Source organism: Lissotriton helveticus, chromosome 1_1, assembly GCF_964261635.1.
Source record: "Lissotriton helveticus chromosome 1_1, aLisHel1.1, whole genome shotgun sequence".
NCBI classification, from domain to species: domain Eukaryota; kingdom Metazoa; phylum Chordata; class Amphibia; order Caudata; family Salamandridae; genus Lissotriton; species Lissotriton helveticus.
The window spans coordinates 59,780,623-59,795,120 of record NC_136057.1 but is presented as its reverse complement, the minus strand read 5'-3'; the positions used below and the strand labels follow the sequence as shown (position 1 = coordinate 59,795,120).

At 44.4% G+C, this 14,498-nt stretch overlaps 1 pseudogene across 1 annotated transcript in view; it reads left to right on the top strand.

The window, feature by feature from the left end:
- Positions 1-13,542, top strand: part of LOC144823488 (uncharacterized) — a 54,809-nt pseudogene extending 41,267 nt beyond the window's left edge. Inside the window, exon 6 of the transcript XR_013608807.1 lies at positions 11,846-13,542. The product of XR_013608807.1 is annotated as an uncharacterized LOC144823488 (transcript). The remainder of the gene's footprint in view (positions 1-11,845) is intronic.
- The last annotated feature ends 956 nt before the right edge of the window (positions 13,543-14,498 follow it).

Genomic DNA, 14,498 nt, shown 5'->3' with positions numbered 1-14,498 from the left:
ATGTACTTCTCGTAACGGATTCTGTCTGTCTATGTAGAATGATTTACTTTCTGGGGGTGAGACGTGAACAAAATGTGGATTCAGAAACGTTCGGTATTTGTGGCGCTGTTCTAGAATGACACTAATTAAATCGGTACCTAGACCTTTCCATCTGTACTGGAGTAACTCGTTCAATATATCATGTAGCGGACCTGGATCAGAATGTTGTTCCTCATACAGTGTAATGAGGTGCTGAATCATATATGTGCCCACCAGGCGTTGCTCGGCTGGGGGCAGTTTCAGAAAAGTTTGAGCCACTATTTCATCTGGAAAAGTGGTAGAATCAGTAGTCCATCGGACTGCTGATCGGGCTAGTTCTTGTTCATGTATTGTACTAAGCTCACTATAACCTATTCGTGATTTCAGAATGTGATCGGTAGCTTGGAATACTTGCTCAAGAGAACACTGTTCTGGTACTGGAGGAGGAAAAGATTTCTTGTAATCTAGACGTGGATGTCGGTCGGAAAGTCTAGTTCTACCTACATACGCTATTCTGGAAGGATTCTCGCTGTCTACCTCTTCACTAGAAGAGTCATTCTCTTTCTCGGTTGCTCGTTTTTCTTCCTCTTTCTGGTGTATACGTATTATTTCCTTACGAATTTTCTTGTACATACTCTCTATACAACCTTGTGTCTTGTGTTTTCCATCGGCTATATTGTCACTCCACCTAGTCAGGACTTTCAGTTCTTCTTGATCTTTTTCTGGATAATCTTGCTCTCTTACTAAACAGTTAATCAGGAACTTTAAAATCATGAGCTGAGTCTCGACTTTTCTTTGAACCATGGTTTCGTGAATACTTCCTGGATTCTCTCCTGTACGGATAAAACGATATATTCTGTCTAGATGTTCTCCCATGTCGGGCAGGGTGACCAGATAACTGGCAACCCGTCTTAAACGTAATGAATATATGACCATATGATCTTCGCCTGGAACTGGATCATAACGACAGTCAGTAAGACCTCGCATGATATCTACATATGTAGACACTTTTGGCGTACGCTGTAACGCTAGTTCATGTAGCGTCAGACGTCTTGGTTGAGGCGGGGTACGAGGAGAACCTCCCCCCGCGGCTCCTAAACTAGAATCGTCGGTGAATACTGTACGGGCTGGTAGAGTGACTGGCATAACGGGTGCATGTACTGTGGGCTGGTCCGGGGGTGCTGGAACATGAACTTGGCCCCCGGGAACAGTAGTTGGCGGGACGGGAATTACATTATTAACGGGAGCAGGCGGAACAGGATTTGCATAGGCTGGGACTGTATCGTCCAAGTAGGACGAAAGAAAAATATCAGCTGCGGTCGGTTTGTGACGTAGCTTAATCGGGACTAATGGCGGCGGTAAATTACAGGGTGCTTCCGGGGTTGCTTTTGGCAAGCCCTCGGCAAGAAGAGGATACATACCTTTAATAAGGACATTTCTCTGTCTGTCTGACTGTTCTGCTCTAACTCGTTCACCTTCTTCTATTAATTCCCTTTCTTGGGCTTTTTCTGCGGATTCCTTACTTAATTCTGTTTTTCTGAATTCTTTTTCGGTTCTTTTATGAGATTCTTTGCGCCATAACTCGATGGCATCTTTCTGGGACTGTCTGGCTTTCTTTTTCCATAATGCTTCTTCTACTCGCATGATGCACTCGGCATCCCATGTACCTGATACGGGCCATCTATATTTCTCTTCTAGTTCCTTAGTATAGTCCGCCCATAAGTCTAGATATATTATGGCATCTAAGCCATGCTTGTGATACATAAAATGTCCTGGACTGTCCCTAGGAGGGACAGGAACTGCTTCTTCGAGTAACCCTTTTCTGGTCTTTAACTGACGTAATTTCGAGAACAGAGGCATTTTCGGTAATACACTTGGAACACAATACACAATAATCACAGTAATAAAATAGCATACAAATCACTCATACCACGACATAAAAATACATTGATAACAGTTCGAACAGAATACTACCTGATACACTGAAAACAGGACACATGAATTTCTCGAGAACGAAACTTACTAGAATTACTGGATGCACTGCTAAAACAGTACAGAACATACCGGTCCCATAAAGAGACACGTCGGACCCGTATCCACCTAGGTGAATACTTCGGACTGGATCTGTGTACCCAAACCCAACGGACCAGGAACAAACTAATGATCCTGTCTAGATACTTCCCCCGCGACGGTACTCACCGGGAAGCAGAAACTGGAAGGCCTCGGACTGGACTGGACTGCTACGACGTCGGACTACGAACTTCGGAAACTTCGGTTACAGGTGGGCCTCCGGATACTTCGGACCTTGCTCTCTCGGCTTGGGCTCTGGTCGGGACGAACCACATTCCACACCGCTTCGTCTGGATGTCGGACCGCAGTCTCCGTCTCCTCCGTGGGCCTGAGGGAGACTTGAAGCAGAAATATCTGCACGTGCACGGTATTGTTCCGTCACGGCTGCAGAGGGTCAGGGGACCAGCGTTGCATCGCCAGCGCGTGAGGAAGGGGCTCGTCCCTATTCGGGCGCCATTATGTGGTAAATAAATAATTAAATACCGGTACTATTTTTGAATATATTAACAATAACAGATAGCTCAATAAATAAGAGGCAGGATCCGATGTGTCCGAGTTGAAAACAGGCTTTATTCAGGCAAAAGGGAAGGGACTGGAACGGGACAGCCTGAAATAAAGTAGGAAGGAAGGAAGGCAGCTGCAGCGCTTCATCGACAGTGCAGCATATATATAGTACAACATTACATTACATTACATACAGTAGGCGTAACTTGTGACAAGCGTAAGATAAGAACACATGGGCGGAAGAAGGCGTGCACCGGGCGTGCACGTGGACATGTGATGAGAAACGTCATAGAAGTGTCATGAATGGGCGGAAACATGGAGGGGGCTACCTGAGAGCAGCTGGGACCTTTAACCTAGTGGTGCGCGCAAACGGGCAATGACGTGTTACCAGGGAGAACTGGGGGCTATGACTTCTGCACTAGAAGAGGAGACTAAAGTCTGCGGTGTCAGGACGACATGTACCTATAGCATATCTGGTATCTGGTGTTTGGAGTACATGTTGATAGAATCTAAAAGTTATCAGGGCAAAGGCTACTTGACACTAGGGCTGGTGCATGCATCTATTCTACATGTATTACGTGTGCTATGAATCTTCTATGAATATTAATACAGTATTTCTTACATGGAGACAGAAAGACTAGACTATAGCTGAAACTGTTGATGCGGTTCAGTAGCTTAGGAATGCGAAGACGAGAGGCTGGACTGATAACTAGAAGCATAACATACTCTTGGCAGACAGGCAGGCAGAGCCAGGCCGGGCACCGCGCTGCTTGGCAGGAAGTAAGTGAAGGGTCAAGGATGCAGGTGGGGGCTGTATCGCTCCTCGGAGTGGGTTCAGGAGACTGGAGCGTGAATCTGGTGTCCGGGCCCTTTTGAGGCCTAGAAACGGGGACAATTCAATGAATTAACGTGCACACTGTATAACGTGGCAACATAGGCCTAATACTCGTTGCTTTCACGAGAACTGGATACTGGCATACTAGAGTTGGACACAACTATAATTGCGTCTTTAATCGATCATAGGGGATATATGCATATCGATCATGCACATATAACATAGGATGGGAAACACGTAGGCACATATAACAAGGCAAAATATAATTTTCCACACCTTTCAGGTGACTATTGCAGGTCTGGTATTCACTATAGGGCATATGTATGAATATCCTGTTTTGCGAATCTCAAATTGCGATATTTTGAGATTTCCAGTTTGAGATTCGCAAATCGAGATGTATTTAAAAAATCGATTAGTGATTTCTTAAAAATTGCAAAAAAAAGTCTCAGAAACATGATTTGCGATTCCTTAATTGCAAAATTCACAAATTATGAAATCGCAAAAGCGGGAATCTGCAATACAGGTGCAGCCTGATGACATCCCAACCAGGAAGTAGGAGTGATTTGCTGCTCCTGATTGCCTGAGCCACAGTCAGAGGCTGTTTGGAGAGTGCGAGGAGTCAGCACAGCAGAGAAACAACCCCAATGGAGTCCCAGAAGCAACATGAGGGCAAGGAGGGAGAAAAAAGCAAGAGAAAACACAAATTCTCTGACAAGGAGCAGGAGGTGCTCATTAAGGAGATGGTGTGTAGCCATGAGCTCCTCTTTGGGACAAAGGCACTGTGAGTCCCTGAGTCCAGAAACAGAAAGATCTGGCTGGACATTCAGGAAACAGTAAATGCTGTGGGTGTGATCATCACACTGTGGATGAACTGCTAAAGAGGTGGTATGATATGCGGCAAAGGTCGAAGGAGAGGGCGGCAGCCAGACTGAAGGAGTCGAACAAGACCGGGGGAGGATCATCCACAGCAGCAGAGCAAACACCCCATGAGGAGCTGGTGGAGTCAAACCCTCCGGCCTGAGAGAGTCAGTGGTGTGGCTGACATAGACAGCTCCGACCCTGCAACCAGGAGCCAAGGTAAGATGCATGCCAAATATATCTGCACAGATCCCCATCCCATGCACACTCTCAGGAATGCTTAAAATAGAAACAACACATGTCACTCCGGTCCACTTCTTACAGCACACCCAGCAATGCATCATGGGAGATGTAGTAAGATGTATGATAGTGTGTCCCTGAGACATAGGAAATTAAATCCAACATGTGGATCAGTGATAAGGGAATAAGACAGTGTCAGAAGTTAGCCAACACAAATTGCAGAAACTTTATTGAGTGCAAAATGCAGACAATGACAGAAACTCATGTATCCCCCTTTATATCCACAGCACAATCCAGGGCACTTGATGACCGTGCAGAGGGAGATGTGTTTGGAAATCCTGAGGATCAGGCTAATGATGGGGACTCAAGTGAAGAGACAGAGCACACAACAATCATGCGCAGGAAGCGCACACATCTGCCCCCACTGCCTCCGTTGGAGGATGACATAGAGGCCACAGGGGAGGATAGTGAGCAAAGACAGCCCAGGCAGGGTGTGTCACACATTCCTGGGCAGGAAACACCACAAATGAGTGTGCCAGGAACTGAAACACGCAGGTCAAGGCCCAGGACCAGCACTGCCACCGATGAAGAACACACCGTCTTTGCAGGTCTTGAGAACACCATGCTGCAGGTACAGCGCCTGCAACAGAAATCACTGCGCTCTATTAATAGGCAGCTCAGCAGACTCCACAAAAATCTGTGCTACATGGGTGAGGGCATCATGGCCGTGGCAGGTACCATACGTGACCTCTGTGGCACGTCTGCATAGCTACACAAAGGAGGTGAACCGCCTCTGCACCACCACCAGCAACTTCACCCGTCGCAGATTTACCATGCATGTGGAAATATTACACTGCTGCCATGACATTGCAAGAGGCCTGACCCATGACATTGCAAGAGGCCTGGCACAAGTCACCAGTGCAATTGAGCAGATGCAGACGGCAAACTCAGGTGGCACAGCATTCATGGTCTCTGGGGAAGAGTGAGGAGACATAAAGTAAGAGTAGCAACACACCAACATTGCCAGATGCAAGAAGGTGCAGTGGCAGACAGGGTGCAGTACCTAGGTACCCAACGGAGGGCACTCAGCCTGGAGACCGGCCAGCACCAATCCGTCACTGTAGGAGGTGAACTGTACAGTTAAACAGTTGTGTCAATGGGTGATGCAACCCATAAATACATATTGAACACTTTTTTGGGAATTACCTGCACTGTGGACATAACATGTGCTGGGTACAGCAACAGTCAATGTGTTTGAACTATGAATAAACATAGCACTGATTTGAGTCATTATTTTGCCTCATCATCATTACTCACCTAGAAGTAGTTCTGTGTGATCTCAGTCCGTCTCTGATGTCCGGCATCTGCCCCAACATCTGATGCTGGTCTGCCATGGGGAGCAGGGCAATCGTCATCCGATGTATCTCTATCAGTCACGTCAATTGTGGTGCCTTTCCTCATAGCCATGTTTTGGAGCATTGCACAGCTTGCCACTAATTTACAGCAGGTCTCAGGGCTGTATTGCAGTGCTTCTCCGCTTTTATGCAGGCACCGGAACCGGCTCTTTAGAATTCCAAACGTACGCTCTATGACGCAGCGCGTAGATCTGTGTGCCCTGTTGTATCTCCTCTGCCTTGCATTGGCTGGATCCAGTCACGGGGTCAGGAAGAAGTCCCGCACTGCATAGGCACTGTCACCTGCATGGATAGACACAATAGGTGAGACACTGCACCCCCTCCCTTCAGGAGATGTAGTGGATGGATGGATGTGTGCAGTGCGTTTACCTAGCAGGTATCCCTCTCCAAACTCTCCAGCACTCAGACGTCTGTGTATCCCACTATGTATGAAGATGAAAGAGTTGTGTGTACTGCCAGGGTATTTAGGTACAATGTCATTGATGATATACTTAGCATTGCACGCAATCTGTATATTCAGTGAATGGTAGCATTTACGGTTTCTGTAGGCATATTCAGTTGCTGCTGGGGGTGTGATGACCACATGGATCCCATCAATGCAGCCAATGACGTGGGGAAAACTTGCAGTCTGGTAGAAGTAAAGTTTTGTTTGCTGTAATGCCTGTTGGGCGCTGGGGAAGTCTATAGCATTGCATCTAGAAAGGCATGGGAAAAGCGCGACAGGGCACTCTGTGAGACCCCATCAACCTCTGCTATGACCCCTTGAAAACTCCCTGAGGCCAGGAGGTGCAGGGAGTACAGGACCTGCACGTGGGTGGGAATTGTTTGGGCCCTGCGTGTTGGGTGTTCCAAATAGGGTTTCAGCTCCTCAATCAGGTCCAAGATGGTCTGTGGGTGCAGCCTGTACTTATCATAGATGTCCTCTTTAGTCTGCTGGAACAGCGTGATGCGCAGCCTGAGGATACGTTCCTGTTTCATTCTCCTCTGTGCAAGAGCTTGAATACGCAGTGTCCTGGCTATCACATATAGTGCTACCATTGTGGAAGGATCTGTTGCATTGTGGGCTGGTTTAAGTACCTTGCACCTGCATGCACTTGGTGTTAATTGCGATTTATTATTTTGCAAATTTGCCATTTTCGCAAATTGCTAATTTTTCATACATGTCCTTGCGATTTCTTAAAATGTGATTTCTATTTTGCGAATTTTGCAAACTGAGAAAATCGCAATTTAAGAATTTGCAAGGATATTCACAGATTTTTAGTTTCGCAGTATAAAAAATCTTTTTGCGAATTCTTAATTTGCGATGCGAATGTCTCATACATCGCGATTTGCGAATTTTTGATCGCAAATGCTGTTTTTTTGCAAATCGCAGCGTTTGCAATAAAAAAATTAATTGTTTCATACATATGCCCCCAAGTGCCCAGCAGTGGTAGCAGCCGATCTACGCAGACAACAAGTCCACGTATTTCTATATCTGCACAATTGGCTTATCAAAGCCGACACTCATCAGCAGTGCCAGCAACACACACAGGTCACAATAAATCTGCTCCATCGATTAGGATTCACCATCAGCGGCACCAGGTCTCACCATCAACCCCTGCAGGTTCAAACGTATCTAGGGGCTATTCTAAACACAGGAGTAGGATTAGCCTACCCCAATACTGCAAGCATCTTGAATTTGTAAGCTTTAATGCCCCACTTACACAGAAATGAATAGCTCTCACTGAGGACAGTCATGCACCTCTTAGGTATGATGGCATCCTGCATTGCTGTAGTACTTCATGCGTGACTACACATGCGTCTGTTACAGGAGTGCCTAGCTCAATTGTGGCCTCAGCCACAGGGTCAATTAGAAGATCTAGTGTTAATAGACCACTGTACGCAGCACTCTCTGCAGTGGTGGAGAACCAACAACCTGTCTCAAGGGCGGCCTTTCCTCAACCCTGTTCCCCACATCACTGTCACAACGGATGCATCACTCACGGGATGGGGTGCACACAAGCGGGATCTTACAGTACAGGGTCTCTGAGACATCAAACACCTGGGTCTCGACATCAACTACCTAGTGCTTTAAACTGTTCACCTAGCAATGAAAGCGTTCTTACCGTACCTGATTGTCAAGGTTGTTCAAGTCCAGACTTATAATGTAACAGTCATGTATTAGCTACGAAAACGGAGGGCACATTCTCCAAAATTATCCCACCTATCTCTACCACTTGGAGATGGGCTTTACATCACAACATTAATCTGTTAGCGCAATACCTTCCAGTAACAGACAACAATTTTAAAGACCTTCTCAGCAGGGTGCTGCAACAAGTTCACAAGCGGCACCTCAACCCCCAAGTACTCTTGCCATTCTTTCACAGATTGTGGTTCCCTCAAATAGATCAGTTTGCAGCCACAGACAACGCAAAATGCTCAAAATTCGGGTCCAGGTTCCCACACGCACAATCCAAGGCCAATGCACTATGGACGAGCTGCTCAGGTATATTGGCTCACTAGCAGCTTCCACATGGACCAATCAACCCTGCTTTACAACATTACTGAACTTTTCTGTAGTTCCCCGTGAGAAGCTCCTCAGCAGGCCGGACCTTCTCACTCAGAACCGGGAAGAAATCTGACACCCACATCCCAAGGCTCTCAACCTAGCGATCTGGCTCCTTAGGTCATAGAATTTGGGTACTTGAATCTCATACCTGAATGTATGATCATTCTTAAGGAAGCCCGTAAGCCTACCATTCAAGCCTGCAATGCGCCCACCTGGACTAGTTTTGTTTGTTATTGTCATTCAAAACAAATTGATCCGTACAATGTCACTGTACAAAACATTGTTACCACCTTCAGTTACAACTCTCTGCTCTAGCATTTACCTCTATAAGGTTACATCTCGCTGCAGTAGCTGCCAATCTACAAAACCATACCAAAGGGGATGATGGATGGAGCGTCTGAGCAAATCAAACACTCACCCCCAGTCAACTGATCTGGGTTTAATCCATAATTCTTTAGCTCACTCCACCACCCCAGTTCTGACATGGCCATATGCAAATCAGTCTGACCCTGTGCCTCATAGGAAACGTCCAGACCGAACTGCCAAGCCAGGTCTTCCCTGGATCGGAGACAAGCATCCTGGGACCGGTTTCGGGTCCCTAACCCTCATCAGCCAGGCTATCTTGAATCCAGTGGTAGAGTGAGCAAGGGACCCACGTTTGGGCATACCCTGCCAACTTACCCTCTTGGAATCTTACTATTGTTCATACACTGCTCTCTCGCCCTTCATTTGAGTCCCTGCATACTTCACAAGTGGCAGCTACACCGGGAGGTTGCGCCAGCTCTCGTCCGAGAATGGGAAGAACCATGGCTTTATTTGTACGCCACCTCTTAGAACGTGGAATATCAACAGTTCTGCAGGTTGGAGTTTCCGGAGGCACTTCCCCCTGCGAGTAGAACTTGGGACTGCGCTACGCCCCCCCCCCAATTCCATTCGACTCTTGCCTGAGTTCTCAACAAGATAAGAAAAGAGAGTGGGGCTTAACCATCCAGTGGCTCCAGATTGGGCATGTAGAGTATGGTGTCCAGAACTCCTGGGCTGGAGCATCTGATCTCTGATTAGGCTGCCCTTCCAGGAGGGCCTACTGTTTCAACAACAGGGAAGGGTTCTGCCCTTGGGCATCACAATCTCCACCATCATCTTTGGACATTGAGGAGCAGTAGCTGCATACCTCCCTCCGGAGGTGACTAAATAGAGTCTCTACTAGAACACCCATTACTGGAGGTAAGTAACGTGTCCACTTTTAACCCAATACAAGATGTCCGGTGTAAGTAGAGCATGTGGTTAACAACACTAAAAGCCACAAACCAATTGTATAGCTAAGTTACATTTCTTTATGGTTTGTACGGGCTTTGAAGATGTGCAAAAGGATTATCATAGTAATTACAACATCGTAGGCAAACGCAAACACGAGAAAAATGAATAATAAGAAAATAGTCAACTTAATATTTGTTTCTTTTGGCATCCCTATACTGTCCTGCTGCTTCATCGAGCCACATACCTTCCTTTTTTACGGGGGCATCTCGTACTACAGCATGTGAGAGCCTTGTGCTGTACTCCATTAAACGCAGTGTGAGGCTCCCTGTGCTACAAAGATGCTCTTCCTGAGCAAGTGTGAGGCAGGGATTTTTATACTGGTAATAAGCAGAAAAGGTGTGTGAAACACAAGTGTTCCTTTCCCATGCCATATGTGAGAAAGTTCCCCTGGTACACGTGAAAATATATTGTGAGAACTAAATACATAAAGAACTCAACAGCAGCAATAAATCCTGCACAAATTATTACTAATGCTAAAGGACAGAATATAGGTATATATTCTGTCTTTTAGCATTAGTAATAATTTTACCTACTAAACTAGCAGACAATAATGTCATGATAATATAAAAATATGTGTATGAAGAACTAATGTATACATATTGGTGGAAAGGTGATGGATGAAAAGTTATTGCTCAGAAAATCTGAGACTGTGTGTCCTGTAACCCTCTGTATGGCAAGAGAATTATCTGGATTTCCTAGAAAAGACATCATCTAATACCTCCCTACTCACACAACCCTGTAATGTGAAGATCCAAAGGTGTCCTGGACCAGTCCTTGTGAATCCTAAAGTGATCTGTAACATGGAGCTTTGCTAATTATACGATTGTGTTCCAGGTGTCCACTGCCTGTATCGGCCTTTTAATGCGTCAGTCCAGAAAGGGTATGTCCTGAAAAAGACGAGAGAAACTCGAGTAGCTACCAGTCTGGACACACAAACAGACTGAATTTGCTCCTGTCGTCCACAGTAGCACTCTCAAATGGGGAAAAATGCAGGATTAACTGGTGTGTAGTACCTGAGACACAGACTCTCACTTGAGCATATGACACAGAACAGGAGTAAATAAAATACTCTACTTATCTGGCTACTATGACCCGACAGTCCAGAAAGGGTATGTCCTGAAAAAGACGAGAGAAACTCGAGTAGCTACCAGTCTGGACACACAAACAGACTGAATTTTCTCCTGTCGTCCACAGTAGCACTCTCAAATGGGGAAAAATGCAGGATTAACTGGTGTGTAGTACCTGAGACACAGACTCTCACTTGAGCATATGACACAGAACAGGAGTAAATAAAATACTCTACTTATCTGGCTACTATGACCAGTTCATAAAATAAATGCAAGTGCAATACAACCAACTCAATAAGTGTGCAAATGGAATTTCATTTTTATGACTCACTTAATTGCTTAGGTTTTGATGAACAGCATAAACCTTACCCCACACAAACTGCTGTGGTTGGGTCAAATCTTCTGGCAAATGAGAAACTGATTGTGCCTCTTGCGAAATTAGATTTATTCAATTTTTTTTTTTTTTTCCTGACTGCATGTGCCTCTCCAGATCAAATAAGGATAAAAACAATGCTGTAATATTTCCATTTAGAAACTTAAAGAAAATGTAATTCATTAAATAATTCTATTCGTAAACATTCTGGATGGCATCCACCTTAGATCATGATACAGATACTTCCATTTTTGTTGCAGGTGATACTGTTTGGCTCCTTAAATACTGTGATACATTTAATGGTCTTTGTAATCCACTTGAAAGTATGTTGTATGAGCATTAAGAGGGAATTTTCAAAAAGTCGGATTTTCTACATCTCTTTAAGACTTGTTCGAACTATCTAGTTATTTTTTTAAACGTATGTTTCTTGTCGATAAAAAAACACTGAACCGCGGTGTAGGTAAAAAGCCCTGGCCTAGCAAATTCTCCAGATATATCAAGACTGTTCTAACTTGAAATTTGCCGGCCGCACCTGATTTACCAAATCTCTGTTTGCAATGGCTTTTGATATAATGTCTGAACTTTCTTTCAATCCAACAGACAGTGTGTTCCAGAGTAATTTTCAGAAAAAGGACCAAGAAGAGTTTACAAATTTTTTGAAGTCTCGTTTAGTAAAATCAAGAAAAGGAAAAGAGATGGTTGTGAATTATTCAGAACTGAAAAAAGCTAGAGAAAAGCAACACAAGACAAAAAACAGAAATCACAAATTGCACAAAATGGCCATTAAAAGTGAGGAAAATGTAAGCCAACCAACTCATAGTAGCACACCAGAGAGAAGAAAGACCCACCAGAGGATTTATACATGCACTGAATGTGGAAAAAGCTATATGTACCTTTCTTCGTTCCACAGCCACAGAAGGACTCATACTGGCGAGAAACCATATTTGTGTCCCATCTGTGGCAAGAGTTTTACTCAATTATCCACAAGGATAAAACACCAGCAAATACATACAGGAGAGAAACCATATAAATGTAGCGAATGTGGGAAGGAGTTTGGCTCCTCATCTCACATGCTACGGCACCAGCTAATACACACAGGAGAGAAACAGTATGAGTGTAAAGAATGCGGGAAGCGGTTCAACCAGTCGTCCCACTTGATTAATCACCAACAAATACATAGAGCAGAAACAGTACACTTGCAAAGAATGTAACAAGAACTTTAGCCATATCTCAACTCTAATTATTCATCAAAGGAAACACACTGGAGAAAAGCCCTACAGTTGTCTGTTTTGTGGAAAGTGTTTTGGTGACTCGTCGTCCCTTAGTACACACCGGCGAACACACACAGGTGAGAAGCCCTACAAATGCAGTGTTTGTGGGAAAAGGTTCAGACAGAAATCCTGCCTCGACCGACATCACCGCACACACACTGGAGAGAAGCCCTTTACATGTAGTGACTGCGGTAAGAGGTTCCGTCAGTCATCACAGCTGACAGCCCATCGGATGATACACACTGGAGAGAAGCCCTTTGCGTGTCTCACATGTGGCGATTGTTTCACCCATAAGGCATCCTTGATCAAACATGAGCGAACCCACACTGGAGAGAAACCTTTTGTCTGCAGTGAGTGTGGAAAGGGTTTCACGGATAAGTCTTCTCTAGTTAAACATCAGAGAACACATACTGGGGAGCGGCCTTACACCTGCGCTGTCTGTGGGAGGCGTTTTAGGAATAAGTCAGCCCTTGTTAAGCACCAGGCAGTCAAACACACGGAAGCGAAACCTTACACATGTGCTTACTGCGGAAAGGGATTCCGACAGCCATACTATGTGATCAGGCACCAACGCATACACACATGAACAGGAATCATGTTATTACATTTACCTCTAGACCGAAGGCAATAAGGAAAACTGAGGAAAAATCACTAGTACTGTACCATTCCTCCCATCCAGCAGTTCATGTTACGGGTTTTTTTCACTGTAAAGATTTTTTTTTTTTTTTGCATAACCTGCTGGTGAGGATTTTTACCTTAAAATGTTTCCATTCTTATTATTTTCAAAGACCAGACTGAATAGAGACTGGTCTTGGTTTATACCAGAAGCTGCAGGGTATGTTAGTTTTACAGACATATTCTAGAACTGTGAACTATCTGAATCCGGTTCTGATAAAGTTTACTGTATTAAAGATGTATACATTTCTTGAAACTCTTCTGTACTTAAATAATGAATAATTCTTGTATAGATATGAATGTAATTATAAGTAGCAAAAACACATAATTAATTAAAAACCATTTGGAAGGTGACCGCTGCTTGTGTTGAATTATTAATCTAAGAAGTTAAAATTCTCCATATTGTGCTTCTTACAATGCATCAAAGGTGCCCCCTCTTTCAAACTCAAACTAATGAAGTCTTAACAGTGGGCTTCATGCTGAGCTATGGAATGGCGGAAGCTGCTGTGCCAGCAAACACACTTATCTGCCACTTTACATTTTTACCACTGTTTTGCAGTTATGTTGTGCTGCAAAGAACCTGTGCTAGTATGGCCTGTCTTCTTTTGTTTACATCTGAACTCTGATATGGAGCTGTGTTTTCGCAAGGTACACAGGATTCTGCACACAATCGATCAGTTTTGTTTCAGTGACCAGAGTTAATATTATTTTTTTACATTTTTTTTTATTTGCATTTGAGATTTATAAACAAAATTACCCCCCCCCCCCACCCCCACCCCCCAGAACAGGTAGCAAAATCTTACATTTTATTGATTATAGAAGATATGAAGACAAGTATATACATTTGTTCAGTGAGCATGAAACTGAGCTAATAAAAAAAAAAAAAAAAAAATGGGAGCAGAGGGGCAGTAAATATAAAACCTAAGTAATTCAAACATTTCATTCCTCTTGCATCCAGTCTAGCACGGGTGCCCATATCATCATGCCCTTATTCCGCTTAGTCCTCCCTTTGCTTCTATAAATCGCCACTTCCAGGTTGCAGGTTGCAAACAGCCTGGTTCTCCATTCTACAAAAGCAGGTGCTAATGGATCTATCCAGGCTGACGCAATGCACAATCTTAGAACAGCCATAGCCACGAAGATAAGCCCATGCATAGAATGTGGTCGTGGTATGTTAGACGTACCTAATAAAATTTCTTCGGTTGATATATTAATACGGCAATTTGCGAGGTTCGAAAGAAAGTCAGAGATTGTCGATATGATATTCCCTAATATAGGACATGTAGCAAACATGTGGGTTAGATCTG